We start from the raw sequence: 18362 nt of genomic DNA, 5'->3' as shown, positions 1-18362 counted from the left end.
GAGCCAAAAGCATTAATCTGACCCACAATCATCTGCCATTATCTGCTATTGAAGACGAGTTCTTCATGAAGGGCCATTGCCATTAGTGAGTGTAGATTTCCGTCATGCTCTAGTTTGGTTTTGCCCATCACCGCAATATCATCGCTGATGCATAGGCATCCAGGGATATTGTCAATGGGTGGAAATTTCCCAGAATTGCACTAAGTGCGGTAGTGGGTGGGTAAAATGGACTCCTTGCCCACCGATGAAAATGGCGGGTTTTCACGCTGTATCTTCCTGAACCTGCTTCATTATTTATGCATTCCTGGGAAACATGCCGTTTCCATGGCGAGCAAGCTCTCATTCGCCCGCTCGCCATCACCCACTGTTGCATCACGCCGGCTGCCATCTTTAGAAGGCCATCAACATGTGTTCAAGGCATTTAAACAGCCATTATTAGAAGAGACATCTCTGACCTTATGTTGGAGGGAAGGTCATTGATGAAGCAGCTGAAGATGTTTGGGACTGGGACAGTGCCCTGAGGAACTCCTGTAACAATGACCTGGGGCTAAGACAATTGGTCTCCAATAGATGCATCATCTTCCTTTGTGCTGGGTATGATTCCAGCCAGCTGAATCTTTTCCCCCTGAATCCCACTGACTTCAATTTTATTAGGGCTGCTGGATGCCATGGAGGCCTGGCAGGATGTGCTCTACCCCGGCTCTGGCTGCAGGATGGGTAGCGATGTCACCAACCCAGCTTGGGAGGCGGTGGCAGCGGCAGTCAGCACAAACGCCCTGCAGAGGAGGACAGCCACCCAGTGCCGCAAAAAAATGAATGACCTCTTCCGTTCTGCCAGGGTAAGTCACTCTCCTCATCAGTCTCAACTCACACACTCACAAACCCATCACATATCCACAGGGCCCTCACTCACTGCCAGTGCAAGGGACATCACCAATCACTCTCTCATACACAACGCCATTGTCCTCATCCCGTCCATGGGACCACCCACCACACAGGCCAGGCATACTGATCATCTGGCCCAGCAGGAGTCCTGACACACTCTCCCCATCTCTATCCATGCAGGACAAACTGGCTCACAACAGGAGGGAAAGGTCACAGATAGATGGAGGGATGCCGGGAATCAATGTTCTGACAGAATTCAAAAACAGAGCCATCCAGCTGGCCGGAGAGGTTCTGGACTGGTCCTGTGCTGACGGTGAGGTCGGCAATGCAACATCCATCAGACAGCCATGCTGTGAGTGATGTGTCCTGTTTCACAGGCCACTGCCATGCACTAATTATCTCCCTTGCTTTCGCAGGCACATCTGTCAAACAGCCGACAGAGTCCATGACCCAGTGCCTCCAACCAAGCTCCGAAGAAACCTCTGAAGAGGAATCTGAAGGCACCCTCCCTGAAGTCCCGTCACAGCGTCACCCACACCCTCCACCAGCGCAGAGAAACACACCTCGGTGGGACCTGGCTTTAGAGTAGCCTTGGAATCACAATCTGGTGAGCACATCACACTTTCTGATCCACAGTAGGCAGAGGCAGGGACTTCCCAGGTCCCCAGGACTCAGAGGACTGCTGGAGACTAGAACGTTGCTGAGTCTGAGTCAGATGATGAGCCTCTGGACTCGGTCATGTCACAGTTGCTGGAGCTGCAAAGGCAAGATCGGGAACATCAGGAAGGGATGTCCACTGCTCTCCTCAGATTTCAAGACATGATGGAGGAATCCGTCCATCTTCAGGCTGAGGTGATAGCGCTGGCATTGCAACGCACTGAGGTCAACATTGGCAATATGGTGACCGCCATGGAGACCTTGGTTCAGGATGTCACTCCTGCACTGCTGCGCGGGCTTAACTCCTTCGCTGATGCCATAGTTGGCCTCCCACAGTGTGTATGCGGGAGGGGCACTGTGCAACTGGATCTCACTCCTCCTACCTCTTCCACTCACAGAGTCAGCCAGGGGCCCTCGGGCACCCATAGGGAGGAGGATCAGCAGGTGCACACTCCGGGGCCATCCACTCATGTGACTCTGGGAGTGACCAGCCCACCTGAATCCCCTCTTCCTGTGACCTCCGCAGCTCCAGCTTCACAGGCTGAGGAGGGTGCCACTGTCACACAGCAGGATCCTGAAAGCAGGCCGGGGCCCTCCAAGTCTCGGCCCTCCAGAGGACGCCTGTCAAAATCAACATAGACAGGATGTCACAGTCAGCAGGCTGCCTCCATCTCTATAGATGTCTGTGGAGCACCAAGACACAGCGGCAGGGTCAGGAAAGTTAGGTAAAAGTAATTGCACAGCCTGTCTACAGATCACTTGTACATACTGTTTACTATTGTCAATAAACTCCTAAGAATGTCTCCCTGCCTGTGGCTCCTTGTTCTGTTGAGCAGTGTTCATGTCACTTGGATGTGAAACCTTTATGCACAAGATAAAAGGCAGGTGTCTCAGTCCAGGGCCTCTCCCCTGTGCTCTGTGAAGCCTTCAGACCAAGGTGATAGTCTAGCCTCACACTCCCTGGACAAATCACTGATGCCTGCACCTCGATGGTGCTGGTCATTGCTGCCAGAATGTAGTGGGCAGGCGCCACAGAGTTCTCTCATACTCTCTGTGTGCTCTCAGTACCTTTAAGGTGGGGCTGGGCCCCATCACACCACCTTCTGCGACCAGTGATGCTGTGTACCAGCTCCAGAAAGGCTGAGGTGCTGAAGGTGGACACAGCATCAGATGCATCTGAAGTTTCGTGGCTGCGTCTCTGAGATGGCCCTGATCATGGAGCGCAATCGAGCTGCCCTCGGCCAGACAGGAGTCAGACATTCTCAGAAACTGTATGAAGACCTATGGAGTGTACTCACTGCATGTCGTCATCAACCTCCTGCGATCGAGCGACTATTAGGGCCTCCACTACATCTCCATGATAGGAGCATTCTCACAGAGGGTACTGGTGCTGCGATAAGCCAGACTGGAGTCAAACTTTCACAACTGCAATGTGAGGATCTATGGGGACATCTCACTGCATGTCATCAACATCCTCCATAATCTGGCAGCTATGAGGGCCTCCCATGCGTAACTACCTCGTTTAGCCAGTGTGGGGGCCTCATCCCCAGCATCGTCAGAGGACCCCCTCACCCTCATCCCAGTTGGTGTCCTCCTCTTCAGGGGAGATGTGCCACTCCTCCATCTCCTCCTCAGCCAGCTCCTCTCCCCGTTGCAGTGCCAGGTTGTAAAGGGCGCAGCAGATGACAACGATGTGTAACACCCTCTGCAGACTGTTTTGCAGGGCTCCACCAGACCGGTCCAGGCACCAGAACCGTATGTTCAGCATCCCGATGGTCTGTTCCACCAAGTTGCGAGCTGCTGCATGAGCCTCATTATAGCGTCGCTCTGCTGCAGTCTGAGGCCACCGCATGGATGTCATCAGCCACGGCCTCTGCGGGTAGCCCTTGTCCCCAAGGAGCCAACCCTGCAGCCTCTGTGGACCCTAGAAGATTGCAGGGATATGCGAGTGACTCAGGATGTAGGCATCATGCACACTCCCTGGAAACCATGCGCATACCTGCAGGATGTGTTTCTGGTGGTCACATACCAGCTGCACATTCAGTGAGTGGAAGCCCTTGCGGTTGATGAAGTCCACTGAGTGTAGTGATGGAGACCTGAGCACCACATGAGTGCAGTCAATCACACCCTGCACCTGTGGGAATCCTGAGATCAGGGCGAATCCAATGGCCCTTTCATCCTGGCTGTCCCGGTCCCGGGCGAAATGCACAAAGTTGTGTTCCATGGAGAAAATGGTATCCGTGACCTCATGGATATATTTGTGGATGGCAGATTGTGAAATCCCACAGAGGTCACCTGAAAAGAGCCACTGGCATAGAAATTGAGCGCTGCGATCACTTTCACAGCCACTGGCAGTGGATGCCCTCCATGCCCCCATGGCGCCAAGTCTTGCAGTAAGTGGTAGATTTGAGCCGCCAGGTCCCTAGACATGCACAGTCATCGGTGACACTGGTTCTCAGTTATCTGCAGGAATGGCAGGCAGCATCTATAGACCCTGGGTGTCACTAGGCGCCGACCAACCACGGCTCACTATCGCTCCTGGGCAGCATGTGCGGGAGCCCCTGCTGCCCCTTCTTCCTGAGGTTGCTGCTCCTGCCTTTGCAAGGCCAGGTGCCTTGGTCGCTCTCTCCTCCGTCTTCTACAGTCTCTGTAGGCCATCAGGCATACAGCTAGGTCACCAGGATCCATGATCCTGACTTGGTCCTCCTGCAGCATGAGAGAGAGACGTGGTTATTATGGCTGTACTTAGCGCCTTTCCTGGCCTGTGTGACCGCCCCTTAATGTTTCCAGAGAGTGCTGGTCACCCCTTGGATGGCCAGAGATGAGTGCACTGCATGGCTGCCCTGTCAACCTGTGACATGGGGGACACTGGTCCAAACCAGGATGCTGAGATTGCAAGGGGCTGTGAGCACCTCCAGCAGTGACTGTTACATGGCCAGTGTTGGCGAGGAGATTGTACAATGTGTACAGTCCAACTGCTCTGCAGTCCAATAAAACGGTGGCTGGGGGAGGGTCGGGGGGGAGGGGGTGGGAGGCAAGGTATGGAGCACTTGATGGCCCTTTGGTGCCTCCGCGTTGTTTGCATGGGCGGGCAGGCTAGGAGCTCGACCCCAATCACATCACTGTGGCTGCGCCTGATCTGTCTCAGTTGCAGAGGCCTGGTCAGTTTATACAGGTGTCCCTAATGCACGGCCACTCCCCTCGCTTACCCTGACCCCCTCCTCGATTGCCTGTGTGCGAGATTCAGCCTCCCCGGATCAGCAGTCGCCTCCGAGGCTGGCCAGCACTTGCCCCCAGACACCATCCCCCCACCCCCCCCCACTCAGCAGTCACCTCTGGGGCCAGGCATCAGTTGCCCCCCACCCTCCCCCGGTGCCCCTGAGGCCTGTACACAACGGGCGAGCTGTGGTAAACGCTGCTGCTCACTCACCTCAGTTCCCCAAAGTGAAGGCCGCCAAGTGCATGTTGCCTGCGTGCTGTTGTGAAACACCTCGGCGCGCTTTCCCGCCGATGTGGCCGGACGATACGGCGGGGTTCTAAAAGCCTGGCGGGATGGCATTTTAATTATATGCTAACGTGTTACAATTAGCTCCCCGCCGATCAATGGCAGGAAACGCGGCCACCATCAGTGAGCTGAGCAGACGACTGCGACCTGCCTTCACGCCGTTGTGAAGCAGGTCACGCCATATTTTCCACGCACGCCACCTATCATGCCAGCCACCAGTGAGCTCGGAAAATTCAGCCCTATGATTCTGTTCATATGCTGCTGGAACAGATCCTGACTGATAGATCAACCAAAAGATAATCTCTGGAAACAATATCTTCTGAATGATGCCGTGAAAGTAGTGATCTCTTGAGATCCCTCTGCGAAATGAACTGACCTACACCTGTGGTTGGCATCCAACTTGGAAGTGTGCGCACTGCACTTTCTAGAAGGGTCGATTGACAGGATTACAGCTTCTCTAAGGTGTAGTGAAGCATCCCTCTGAAATCTCCTGTAGGGTCAAATCTGTCTGGGTATATCTGTTGTAGGTCATGGAAGACTCAATGTGATTATTCTTGGCCTCTTCTGCCATGATTGGTGCATTGGTGATTTTGTGTATGGTCACAATGTTGAGTTCTGTAGACACTGCTACTGCTGGTCCACTCATGTCCACCAGGTAGAATACTTATGCTTTCCATGCAGACTTGTGTAGCTGACTTTTTAATATTAATGTACCAATGCAATGAATGGGTGACCCATTCTACATAGTCAGTTTGGCTATAGGTTGTATCATCGAATCTCAATAATCCAGATATGTATCCTTCAAGATTCTGACCGGTAAGATATTCACGCTTGCCCCTGTCTGGCTGTGAGCGTGTGTTTGCCACTTTTCTTTGGGCACATGATGCCGATAGTAGAATAATCCTCTAACCAATTGACTTCATCCACACATCATGCCACATTCACAGTCCTGTTCGCTTTCTGGTTGGAGATTTCTCCACTCTGAATCTTGCACCCAGCTCTGTCTGCCCGTTAACCTTATGATTCTGCTAGCACTTATATGGGTCTCTGACACACTCCCTGTTGTTGCTGCTAGTATGCTGCATGCTACATACTTTCTGTTTGGTGATATCTTATTGTAAGCTCTGGTCACACCTCTGGAACCAGATTTCCTACATTGAAGAGCCCAATGTCCTCTTAAACCGCATAATTTGCAAAGGTCTTGGAACACAGGACAGCTTCACAGTGGGTGAGAGACTGCACTTCCCACATGGCTTGCTTGCTTTCTGCATTCAGCCCACCACACCAATAGTGGCAGCTGCACTCAATGCTCCCAGGTGTTGTTGTCCAGCCCCAGTGACTTCGCATTTTCTGCCATAATTTAGTAGCGTTAATATTGTGGCCTTTCTTTTTCTCCAAGAGGTCTTTTTGGAAGGCTTTGATTGGCGTTGAAGCTATATCTAGCTCCATTATCCATTCAGACAACTCAGCTTCCAAACAATTGCAGCCCTTGCCCTTATCACGGCACCTGCTAATGAACTGATCAATCGATTTTTGTGGTTGATTTTTGTTTGTAAACCGTCAGCTCCATTCAGTGAATTCTGAAGCTCACCTTTACACAAAGCTGATCCTTCATCACGTTCCACGGCTTGACAGGAACCTTCTGATCTTCCTCCGACAGGCCCCAAATGTTGGCCCTGTGCAACCCCTCATCCCCAATGGCTATCTTTATTTTCACCGCTTGTTGATCCAGTCCTGTGATGGACAAATCTAAAAAGCATAATTTCATCCTTTGTTTAAAAAAGCTTAAATTCAGATAGGCCATCTCTGGCCTTCCAATTCATGCTGGAGGATTTGATGGTCACCTTCCTGATGTTCCTTGCATTTTACAGATGCTCCTGACTTATAAGGGATTTGTAACCTCTCTGCCCCGTAGAGAGATTCAGCAATGTAGCTGCTTTTTTATTCTCTTTCTTGTTTTGTTTGAATATGGTTCAGGCTTTTGCCACATTCATTCCAGTTTGCTGTTTTCCCATTTTGCACCTTTTTTGTCTTTTACACAGGAATAGCACCCGAAGATGTCGCAATGGCCCTGCAGCTTTGCTGTCTGACTCAAAAACTAACTGCACAGCACTACTCTGAACTGATTCATTGCTCCCATTGACCACTGATCCAGCTATCCCACAAATCAGGTACCTACTGTTCTACAAAGTACTGTCTGTTTAGGGACTCTGCCTCCCAGGATTTCAATGCACATTCAGCCTCTGCATTACATCAAATCTTGTCTGCTCCTCCTATGGTCTTCAAACTTGCATCGTTGCCACCATGTTGCGTTTCTGGCTCCTTTATGCAAACTCACCAATCTCACACACGGGACTGGAAGTAGGTTTGATTTACTTGAAGGCTCCCAACTAATATATGCACATTACAGGATAGCGCAACAAAACAGTATACTCTGAGGATTTAGCAGCCACTATCACTCACAGCTCTATAGCTGCAACCACTCACACGCACCATTAACTGGCTGCTAGTCACATGTTGCTTTACATCCTGGATCTTTGGTCATTTGCATATTCTACTAAAGTGATAGGGATATTCACGGGTGATTGCACAATGTTCGGTTCCATTTTCAACTCTTCAGATTCCAAAGCACTCCATGCAAACAGGAAGGCCTGGACAGCATCCAGGCTTGGGATGATAAATAGCAAATAACATTTGCACCCCATAAGTGTCAAGAAATGACCACCTCCAATAAGTGAAAGTTTAAATACCTCCCCTTGACATTCAACAGAATTATTATCAATACATCCTCACCATCAACATTCTGGGGTCACCATTAACCAGAAACCTAACTGAACAACTACATTAATACTGTAGCTACAAAAGCAGGTTGGAGGCTCGATATTCTGTGGCGAGTAACTCATGTCCTTACTCCCAAAGTATGTCCACAAGGTACAAGTCAGGGGTGTGATGGAATACTCTTCACTTGCCTGGTTGAGTGCAGCTCCAACAGCACTCAAGAAGCTCAACGCCATCCAGGACAAAGCAGCCCACTTGATTGGCACCTCAATTGCCTCATTAAACGTTCACTCCCTCCATGACTGGCGCACCATGGCAGCAATGTGTACCATTTACAAGAATGCAGTGCAATAACTCGCCAAGCCTCCTTCGACAGAACCTTCTAAACCCACCACCTCTACCACCTAGAAGGACAAAGGCAGCAGATGCATGGAAACACCACCACCTGTAAGTTCCACTCAAAGTCACACATCATCCTGACTTGGAACTATTTTGCAGTTCCTTCACTGTTGCTGGATCAAACACCTGGAACTTCCTCCCTAACAGCACTGTGGATGTACCTGCACCAAATGGACTGTAACGGTTCATGAAGGCAGCTCACCACCAACTGCTCAAAGGCAATTAGGAATGGGCAATAAATGCTGTCTTGCCAGCGACGCTCATATCCCATGAACAATTTTTCTTAAAAAAAGGAGCGGAGGAAATGATCTGCTTGGGTTCTACCAACCTGAAGTATTTCCAGATGGAATTCATTGAGCTTGGGCGATACAGAAGTTACTGATATGGGATGAGCCAAGGTATGAAGTACAATAGTTGAAGCCATTGTCCAATTACCCACTGCCATTTCAATCTTTGCCTGGTTTAAGATTTCTAAACAGTCAATATCGGGACCTTTTTAAAACTCAAAATGAAACAGCACTTTGGGAAATGCCAAAAATTAGAATCTAAGATTTACTATTTATTTTACAAGTAAATCACTCAGTAAAAACTCGGACTAGCCCTCCAAGTCCAACTTCTTTAGAGACCTGGGGAACATTATAAGCAGAGCAACGCTTCCCAAATGGAAACCTTCTACAGCAATTTTTCCAAAAAAATTTTGCTGACTAACTCTTCTAAATAGCAATTTGATTTTCCCCAGGGAGGATCAATAATTCTCCCATGAGAACTGGTTTTACTTTGCTTTTAAATCATACCCCCACCATACCAGTGATGTCAATGTCAACCTTTCAACCTTAAGCCTGGTTTCATGATAGAAAGCACTTTCATTCCAAGACAGATGTAAACAAAAGACTCAAAAAGAGAAGCACAGGCCGGCAATTTGAAAGTGCCAGCGCTGAAGGAAACAGGACTTTAAAGGGGCCACGGTCAGCTGGAAAATCTCTTACAAGACAGCTTGCCAATTTGTAAACACAGAGACATGTATTATGACAATAGGATGAATCACTAGCATGCCCCAGACACTTACAAAAATACACTGCAGACATTCTGACATTTCCACACTCGAGTTTAAGTCATGCTTAATGCCAACCATCCCAAGGGCCTGGCTGGATCCAAAAAAACTCCAATATGTCAGAGCACTCTTTCACCCAGAGTTTCTTACTTTATTATCAAAAGGATAACATGTTGCAGAGCCTTATTGTCGAGAAGAGTTGGAAAACTAGTTGTAATTGCACAGCCTTTAGAGGCTAGATATATATTATGATCAAGAAAATTAACGTATCCATGGGCTGCAAAATTATTAACTATCTAACGGTTTAGTTTTATATGGAATTGCAAGTCAGAGCCAGGGCTGCCTTCCTCACTAAGTCAACTCTTCTCACTAAGTCCATCAGGCCTTCTACTGTCTCCTGGCTTTTTAAGTCACCTTCTTTCCTTCCCTTGGTGGGATGAGATGATTTACAATTCAAAAGGCCAGCGAAAGGCGCAGTAGCTAGGTTTCTGCAAATGTGCGGAACGCAACAGCAGCAAGTGGACAGAAGGAGAAGGTTATTACAAATATATCACCAAACTGAGGGCACCGTCCCAGAACCGAAAAAACCAGAAATGATAAATGAAGGATATATGATCATTCCATGGCTGTCACAAAAACATAGGAGCACTTCACCAGGGTGGTCTTACAACTCTCTGCAGCATTTCTCACATGACGCTGGACTCTGGCTGGATGTCACAGAACCTTCATGCATTAAACACTTGGTTTAAGCTGTAAACATGAACTCAAACAAAATTCACTTTTATGTAAATTGATAGAAAGAAGACTAGAGAGGTGAATAGATACAAAAAGCCAGTCTATCTTACTGTAACCTCTGAGCAAGAAGACACTATAATCTTGCCACATTTAATTTGAAGCGCACAACCTACCCCAGTTAACAGGTTCAGCTCTAAATTTCTGCAGCACTGAATTTGCCTTTGTGAATAGATGGCCTTCAGCACCTTGGAGCCAGCCTGCAAACCAAGTTTAGTTACAGCCAGCAGAGAGATTAGAGAAGTAAAGGTTCAATGCCCCAAAAGATTTTGACTTGCAATGGCAATCCCTCCACACTGTGAATTATCAAACTTAGCTATGTAATCTGTGGATGGCATGGTGGTGCAGTGGTTAGTGCTGCTACCTCCCAGCTCCAGGAACCTGGGTTTGACCCTAACCTTGGGTGTCTGTCTGTGTGGAGTTTGCATGTTCTCCCTGTGTCTGTGTGGGTTTCCTCTTGCCATCTAAAGACATGCTGGTGAGGTGGATTGGCTATGGTAAATTGTCCTCGAGTGTGTGCCCTGTCCTGGGTGTACTGTGCCCATTGCCTTTTGGGGTAGGCTCTGATTCCCTGTGACCCTGAATTGGATGAAGTTGTTCTGGAAAAGTGAGTGAGTTATGCAATCATGGAAAGAAGGTCGGAAAACCTTATGCCCTCTATCACTACCCAAAGGGAAGAGGAATCACTCAAGCCTTTTCCTGGATGTCCCTTAGCAGTCAGTCAGAGAACACCACTGTCCTCCTGGGGAGGTGGGGGAAGCCAGGATTAATTCAATACAAAAGCTCAGGTTGCAAATGGGAGATTTTAAAGGACATTCAGCAGACTCATAGCGAGAAAGAGGATGGATATTGCTAAATCACAATCTATCCCATTGTAGCTGGACTGTTGAGGTGAGAGAAGTTAGAAGACTATCTCTCAGTTGGAATATTTGTCCATCTTGTACAGCTGGTTTAACAACACGTACAGTTAGCTTTCAGTTTAAAACTGGAGAAATGTTAAAATCTACAGTCTTCTGGTCCTAGATGCCTAGAAGGAATCATTAATGGCCTACAAAACAATTTGCCATTGTTTTCTTTTCTGCATCTCTGCTTCTCCTATAGAATTTGCTGACCCTTTAACCCTTTACTGATTGTCCACCCCACCCATCTTTGGAAGTTGATTTCAAATATGCCCAGGATAAATGTGAGGCAAAACCCTCCAAGCTGCATTGAATTATAGCTATTTTGGGCACCATAAATAATTCTGGTAACAGGCCATTTGTTGCAATCTACAGGGAGGCATTGGTTCCTGAACAGAGTTTCCAAGCAACACAGCTTTTTTTCTTAAAAGAACCAAGTTCCCAGCAGTACAGTATTCCAAGTGCTGTATAATGTAAGACGCAACAAAGCAGATTTTGAAGTAAACACGTCATCCATTATAATGATGTTAAAGCTGTGCCAAAACTCAACAAAGTTATCTTCATTGCTCTTTAAACCTGGGGCCAATAATAAATCCAGAAGCAGAATTTTTAGCTGGGAGTGCCTGACTCGCTCGGGCGTAAAATAGTATGGGATGATGTCAGGCAAGCGTCCCGACGTCATCCCGCACTTGTGCGGTATTTCTGTCGGCGGGCGCGTGAGAAAGTCGTAGGCGTGCCTGCCGACAATTAAAAGGGCAATTAAGCCCATTATAGTTCCAATTGTTCCCAATTTTTCGTGGTCCGTCTAACCTTATGGTTGGCAGACGGGCAAATCTGCCAGGTGGACTTTGCATTTTTGATGAAACCTCATCCAAGGGCAGGATCCATTATTAAGTAAAAAAATAAAAATGTATGGACAGAATTTTCATTGTGTATATGTTCAGGTGACTGATTCTGATGTGTGGACATTTTTTCCGGATTTTAAAATCTTTATTTTTTGGTTTTAAATTCTTCAGCTCCCTGAGGCAGTTGTCTGCCTTCAGGGAGCTTTCATTCCGCGCTCCCCCGTGCCCGTGCTCTCATCAGTGCCCGCCCTCCTCCTGCCCTCACCCTGGCAGAGCTGAGCATTTCAGTGCACATTTCACGCTGGCTGGCTGTTAAGTGGCCAGGCAACGCGAAACCTCTGTTGGGTGCCGATAGCTGTCGGTGGTCTGTTCCCCTGCCATTCCCGGGCCCTCTGATCGAGCCCGCACCTAAAAATCCTGCCCTAGGAGTTAGGGCTTAGCTCAGCACCACAAGCAACAGCACAGATCAGTTGGGTCAAATGGCCTGTTTCTGTATTACAAATTCTATGCAAAGTATGCAAAGAACAAAGAATTTTTAAAGAAGTTTGGAGTTATTACAATGACTGGTGTTATTCCTTGCAAAGCTTCAACCTAGAATGTGTGGTCCTACATTATCTAAGAGTCAAAAACCCTGCACACAGCCTTTTTGCTTGTGGCTGTTTGAGTGAAAGGTTTAGATTTACAGATTCAATGGGGGGAGGGGTGGGTGGGAGAGGGAGGGGAAGAAGAATGGAGAACAGCTTCATTTTACTGGTTGGCATACATTTTGATGCAAGGAGCTTTAAGCCTGTACACAACCCAGTTGGGTCTGCTTCAATCCGGTTCAAACTTGTATTTTCCTTTTGCAGTTGATGGACTGTTTTAGCTGTTCAGCATTTTGTCGAACAAATCTAATGTGGTTGGCAGATTAAAATTGCTGGGTTTTTCTATCTTGAGGAACGCAAAACTTAAAAGTTGTTACAAGAATTTGCGAGGTATTATAAGAACAGGCCAACAGGGCAGTAAATACCAATGGATTTAACATTAAAATTCCATTTGAGGATTTTCAGATGTTAAGAATTTGGTAAATTTAAGAGAAAATCAGTGGATTTATGATAACTATTTTTTAAACTATGAAGTTATCTCTTTATAAGTTCCCAATGTCGCTGTGTAATGTCAAGCTTTCCCACAGCTGAGAAAACTGTCTCCCTCAAACACTTCCAAATAGCCCAAATTGCATTCTCACCAAGAGCAATTAAATATCCACCTGCTCAATTAAAGCTGGAGAGAAAATGTACATCAATAGTTTAAAATGTAGTACTTAATTAATCACAGGCCCTTGAGTTTAATTTGACACGAAGTTGCAGTTCTTTTAAAACAGGCTGTTGCAGTTTCTCACTAAATTAAGTCGCACATTCAAAGCTTTCATTATCATCTATCTTCCTTTCTTGAAAGAAGTCCACATCTTAATAGCTTGCACCTCTTAAAATGTAACTTTTCCAGCCAAAAGGGCAAACTTTTCAGTATTAAAGCACAGTACCAATCATATCACATTAGAAAGCTCACAAAGGAACACCAATTATTTCCTATTTCACAACAATGACTGCACTGCAGAAGTACTTCATTGGTTCTAAAGCACTTCAGAACATCCTGAGAGCAAACCTTTCTTTATATTACATGAAAAAGCCTCAATTCCAACTGAATAGAGAAATCCAAGGCAACAGCTTTGCAAGAAGCATGATTTATTTTAAACAGTGCATCCTCAGAATCACTGCCCCTTTACTAAAAAGCTGCAACTTTCAGCTCCCCATTCACTCCCCTTCTGATTTCCAATGGCATGGCCAAGATGGGTTCACTTCAGCTCCCTGGTCTGCGCAGTGACCTGAGTCAGTGCAACTTTGGGGCAGAGTGGATTATGTACCCATGAGTGTCAAAGTGGGGTAAAAGAAGGCTCCCATTCATGGTCTTTACCCAGCAACAGTACTGAGAAGTACAAAGTGTTGGCAGGATTTGGCTCCACTGTGTATAATCTGCACAAGATGATTAGCTTCTGGCAGCAAGTTTTACCCCAGCAGGAGGCACTAAATTCTTGGTAGGGAGGGAGGAAGCGTTAACCAAAATTTTTGACTTTTCTTCAGCTTACTAGATGTATTTAATTATTTATTTGTAAATGTGTGGTCAGGGTTTCTACATAGGCAACTGCAGCAAGCCAATTTGTACAGTGAGGTCATACAAACAATAATAACGGCCAGTTCATCTGTTATTGATGGATGAATGTTCATTTTCTTTCTGTGAATTTTCTCTTTGAAACCAGCTGCACCTCACTCACCCAGTGGAGTGAAACGTCGACTGAGTTCATGTTTTTGGCGACTTGGATCCCAGGGCCACGGATAAAGGAGCATCTGAAGTACATTTCAAACCAACCTTCCCATTCCTTTGCCATTCCACTGATTATCGAGGTCTAACATTCAGTGACACAGCCCATTCTCTCTATGTCCGGATCATGCCCTCGTGTGATACGTCTTCCCAGCTCCAAGTCTAGCCCTGTCTCTAGCTCCTGCACCTAGTCACCATTCACTTTCTGGGGACGTGCTCTCTACTCTTCCATGTCTGCTCTATATCCCTTCTCCTCTATTTTTGTCCTTCTGCCTCCAGTTTCTATTTCCTCTTCTCCGTTTATGTCCCCTCCTGTTATCTGCCTCCCCCCTCCTCCTCTTTCTCTACCTCGCTCTCCTGTTCTCTCTCCTTTCCATTTGTTTCTCCTCTAACCCCTTTACCTCCTCTCCCTCCCCTAAGAATCTGGTCATTGATTTGAAGGATTTCCTGGATCGAGTTGCCCAATGGGGAAGTTTGGTAAGAGCAGGACTCGGGCTCCTGTTGAAGCTGCTATTAACCTTGACGCTGACCCCTCTCCCGAACTGGAATTTTCACACACGTTTTTGGCCGGGGCTTGAGCTCCGCGGGCCGGGGACACCAAGTCAACCCCCGGGCTCCTAAAACTCAATGAAGTGATGACTGGTAAATCCAGCAGAGACCCAGAGCAAGGTCTCTAGCAGGCAATAGAGGGAAAGTGGATGGAGCTGCCCGATGGAGAGTGTTGGTGGGGGCGGGGGGAGGGGGGTGTAGCTGGTGGGAGGGATTGTTGAACTGACCCCGTGTGAACCTCTTGACTGCCTACTCGGGCCGTTAGAACTCAATTCCAGGTTGAATGGGACCCATACCCAAATTCTCCCACCTGGTGTCCTTTTCCTAGACCTTCCCTTCTAATGTGTCCCCTCAAACTCTCCCATCTAATACTCTCAAATTCCTATCTAATACCCCCAAACTCTGCCATCTAATACTCCCAAACTCTCCCATCTAATACCCCAAACTCCCATCTAATACCCCAAACTCCCATCTAATGCCCCCTCCCAAAACCTTCCCATCCAATATTCCCCCAAACCTCCCCATCTAATCTTCCCTCAAACACCCCCCCCATTCAATTTTTCCACCTCAAACCGTCCCATCCGCAGCCCCTTGCTGTCTCCCCCGCCTCCCCTCACTTACCTTAACACCAACACCTTGATCCAATGAACCCGAATACCCATTCCTCCAGCACTCCCTCATCCAATGCTCCCCAGTCTCCATTCACCCTTGTATCTACACCAACCAGATCACCCGACTGTCCCCTACCACTTCACCAACTTTTTGCATCGGTAAATAGGTTAAACGCTCTGATCAGACTCTGCAGAACTATCACATTCTCCAGCAAAGAACAAAGCTAAAGCTCCTCCACATGTCACTTTTTCCCCCCCACACCTACTTGTTAATGCAGCGATTGGCAAATTTCCCCCAACACCCCTTAGCAAGGCTGAGAGAAGATGCATTTCCATCAGCCACCACCGCCCCCCTCCCGCGGCCTCAGGGAATCCTGCCCCCAACCCCCCCCCACCCCACCCCACCAGTCTCCCAGTTTTCCCAGGGCAGGTTCCCCATTGAAACTCCCAATCCCAGGTAGATTCCTCCTCCTATTGTTCAAACTCCAGTCACAAGCCACCGGGATCGCTCCTTAAAATGCAAATCTGGAGACTTTTGAAGAGTTTCTTGCCCAGGTTGTCTCCCTAGTTCTCCGCTCCCCACACAATGTAACCCGAGCAATCTCTTCCCCAGTCTCATGGGTCAGACTCAGCATTTTGATAAAAAGCTGAAGATGCAGCAGGAAATCGCATTCCAGTCAAATATAAAACCATCCACTCGATCATTGACTTACTTGTAAGGGTTTGTGGTGCGATGCCTCAGCTCAGGATCTCTGCAGTCTCTCTCTCTCTCTCTCAGCAGTCTCTTTCTCTCTCTCTCTGCAGTCCCTCTAAGTCTTTTGAAACTAATTGAAGCTGGGAAAAAAAAACATTTAAATTACTCCGACAGCGACGTCACGCTCACGTGACAGAAACACCTTTCAAAATAATGGATTGAGAAGTGTTAACTTGAGGAAAGGCTTTGAGGGTTCCTGAACGCAGGGTGCAACCTTTCATTAAACTTAAGAGATCTCGCATTCATTTGATATTCCGACCATCGCATTGGTCGTGATTGCATCTGACCTGACCCCGCTTCACTTTTGTCTCTTGTTGGAAGATTTGAGCACACACGAGCTTGAAATATTGTAGTTCTAAGGGCAATGTACTTCGTGCAGTCTTGACAAGTTGGGGAAAATGTCCAAAGCCATACATGCTGATCAGCTGGTGTATTGATAGTGAAGTGTTCTGGGCTAATAAGACATGAGGTGATGGATATAAAAACAGAAAATCATGCAAAAACTCAGCAGGTCTGGCAGCATCTGTGGAGAGAGAAACAGAGTTAACGTTTCGAGTCTGTGTGACTCTTCTTCAGAGCCAGGTATATCAGCCCAACTCAGACAGTAGCATTCTCACCTCTGTGCCAGAAGGGCTATGGGTTCAAACTCCACTCCAGAGCCTTGAGTGCGTAATCTAGACTGTACATCCAGTGATATACTAAGAGAGTCCTGCATGGTTGTTGGTGCCGTCTTTCATGTGAGACATTAAACTAGGTCCCAGTCTCCCTGTCTTCCTTCTCAGGTGGATGTGAAAGATCCCAAGGCATTTTTCAAAGAGGAGTATAGAGTTCTCTCTGGTGTCCTGGCCAATATTTATCTCTCAGCCAATATCACTCTGTGAGGTTATCTGTTTTAATTATCGCCTCGTAGTCACTCTTCCTACATTCCAACGGTGACTGCACTTTAAACATGTACTTCCTGGGCTGTAGAGTGTTGGGGTATTCCAAGGTTGTGATCGATGGATAAATGCATGTCATTTCCTTTCCGACAGGGTGAGGAAGAAAATTAGATCATAGAATCATAGACTGGTTACAGCACAGAAGGAGGCTATTCAGTCTGTCATGTCCATATTGGCTCTCTTAAGGAGCAATTCTCCTTGTGCCATCCCCCTGTCTTCTCCCTGGAGATGTGCACATTTTTAATGATTCTCTGTGAATGATACTCTGTAGTGATGCACTGAAAATGGCGCACTGTGAATCATACTCTGTGAATGACACAGTGTGAATGACACAGTGTGAATGACGTTCTGTGAAGTACACTCTGTGAATGACACACTGAGAATGACGCAGTGTGAATGATGCTCTGTGAATGATGCTCTGTGAATGACGCTCTGTGAATGATACACTGTGAATGACACACTGCGAATGACGCACTGTGAATGATGCTCTGGGAATGACGCTACGAGAATGACAATCTGCGTATGGCCCTGTATGAATGGAGCTTTATGAATGACACTCTTGTGTATAACGCTCCGTGAATGTCACTCTATGCATGACGCTTTCTAAATGACACTCTGTGAATGACATGGTGTGAATGACGTTCTGTGAATGATGATCTGTGAATAACACACAGTGAATGACGCTCTGTGAATGACACGTTGAGAATGACGCTCCATGAATGACGCTCCGTGAATGATGCTCTCTGAATGACTTTCTGTGAATGACACAGTGAATGGTGCTCTGTGAATGACACACTGTGAATAACACACTGCGAATGATGCTCTTTGAATGACGCTCTGTGAATGACACTCTATGAATGACGCTTTCTAAATGACACACTGTCAATGACACACTGTGAATGACCCACTGTGAATGACACTCTGTGAATGGCACTCTGTGAATGGCACTCAGTGAAAGACACACTGTGAATGACATTCTGTGAAAGACACTTTGTGAGTGGTGCTTTGTGAAAGATACGCTGTCAATGATGCTCTGTGAATAATGCTCTGTGAATGACGCACGGTGAATGACACTGAATGAATGACGCTCTGTGAATGAAACTCAGTGATTGGCACTTTATGAATGACATTCTCGTGTATAAAGCTCCGTGAATGTCACTCTCTGAATGATGTTATCTAAATGACACTCTGTGAATGATGCTCTGTGAATCACTATCTGTGAATGACACTCTGTGAATGACGTTCTGTGATTGGTGCTCTGTGAATAACACCCTGTAAATGACGCGGTGTGAAAGATGCTCTGTTAATGGCATTCTGTAATTGGCGCTATCTAAATGACGTTCT

The 18362-nt window shown here is 47.2% G+C and overlaps 1 protein-coding gene across 1 annotated transcript in view; it reads right to left on the bottom strand.

The window, feature by feature from the left end:
* mdka (midkine a) overlaps window positions 1-17250 on the bottom strand; it is an 84184-nt gene extending 66934 nt beyond the window's left edge. The window contains exon 1 of the mRNA XM_078548878.1: window positions 16040-17250. The gene's annotated coding sequence lies outside the window, so the exon portion shown is untranslated. The remainder of the gene's footprint in view (window positions 1-16039) is intronic.
* Between the last annotated feature and the right edge of the window lie 1112 nt (window positions 17251-18362).

Source organism: Cetorhinus maximus, chromosome 9 (assembly GCF_964194155.1).
Source record: "Cetorhinus maximus chromosome 9, sCetMax3.hap1.1, whole genome shotgun sequence".
NCBI classification, from domain to species: Eukaryota; Metazoa; Chordata; class Chondrichthyes; order Lamniformes; family Cetorhinidae; genus Cetorhinus; species Cetorhinus maximus.
This window is presented reverse-complemented; position numbering and strand designations above follow the sequence as displayed.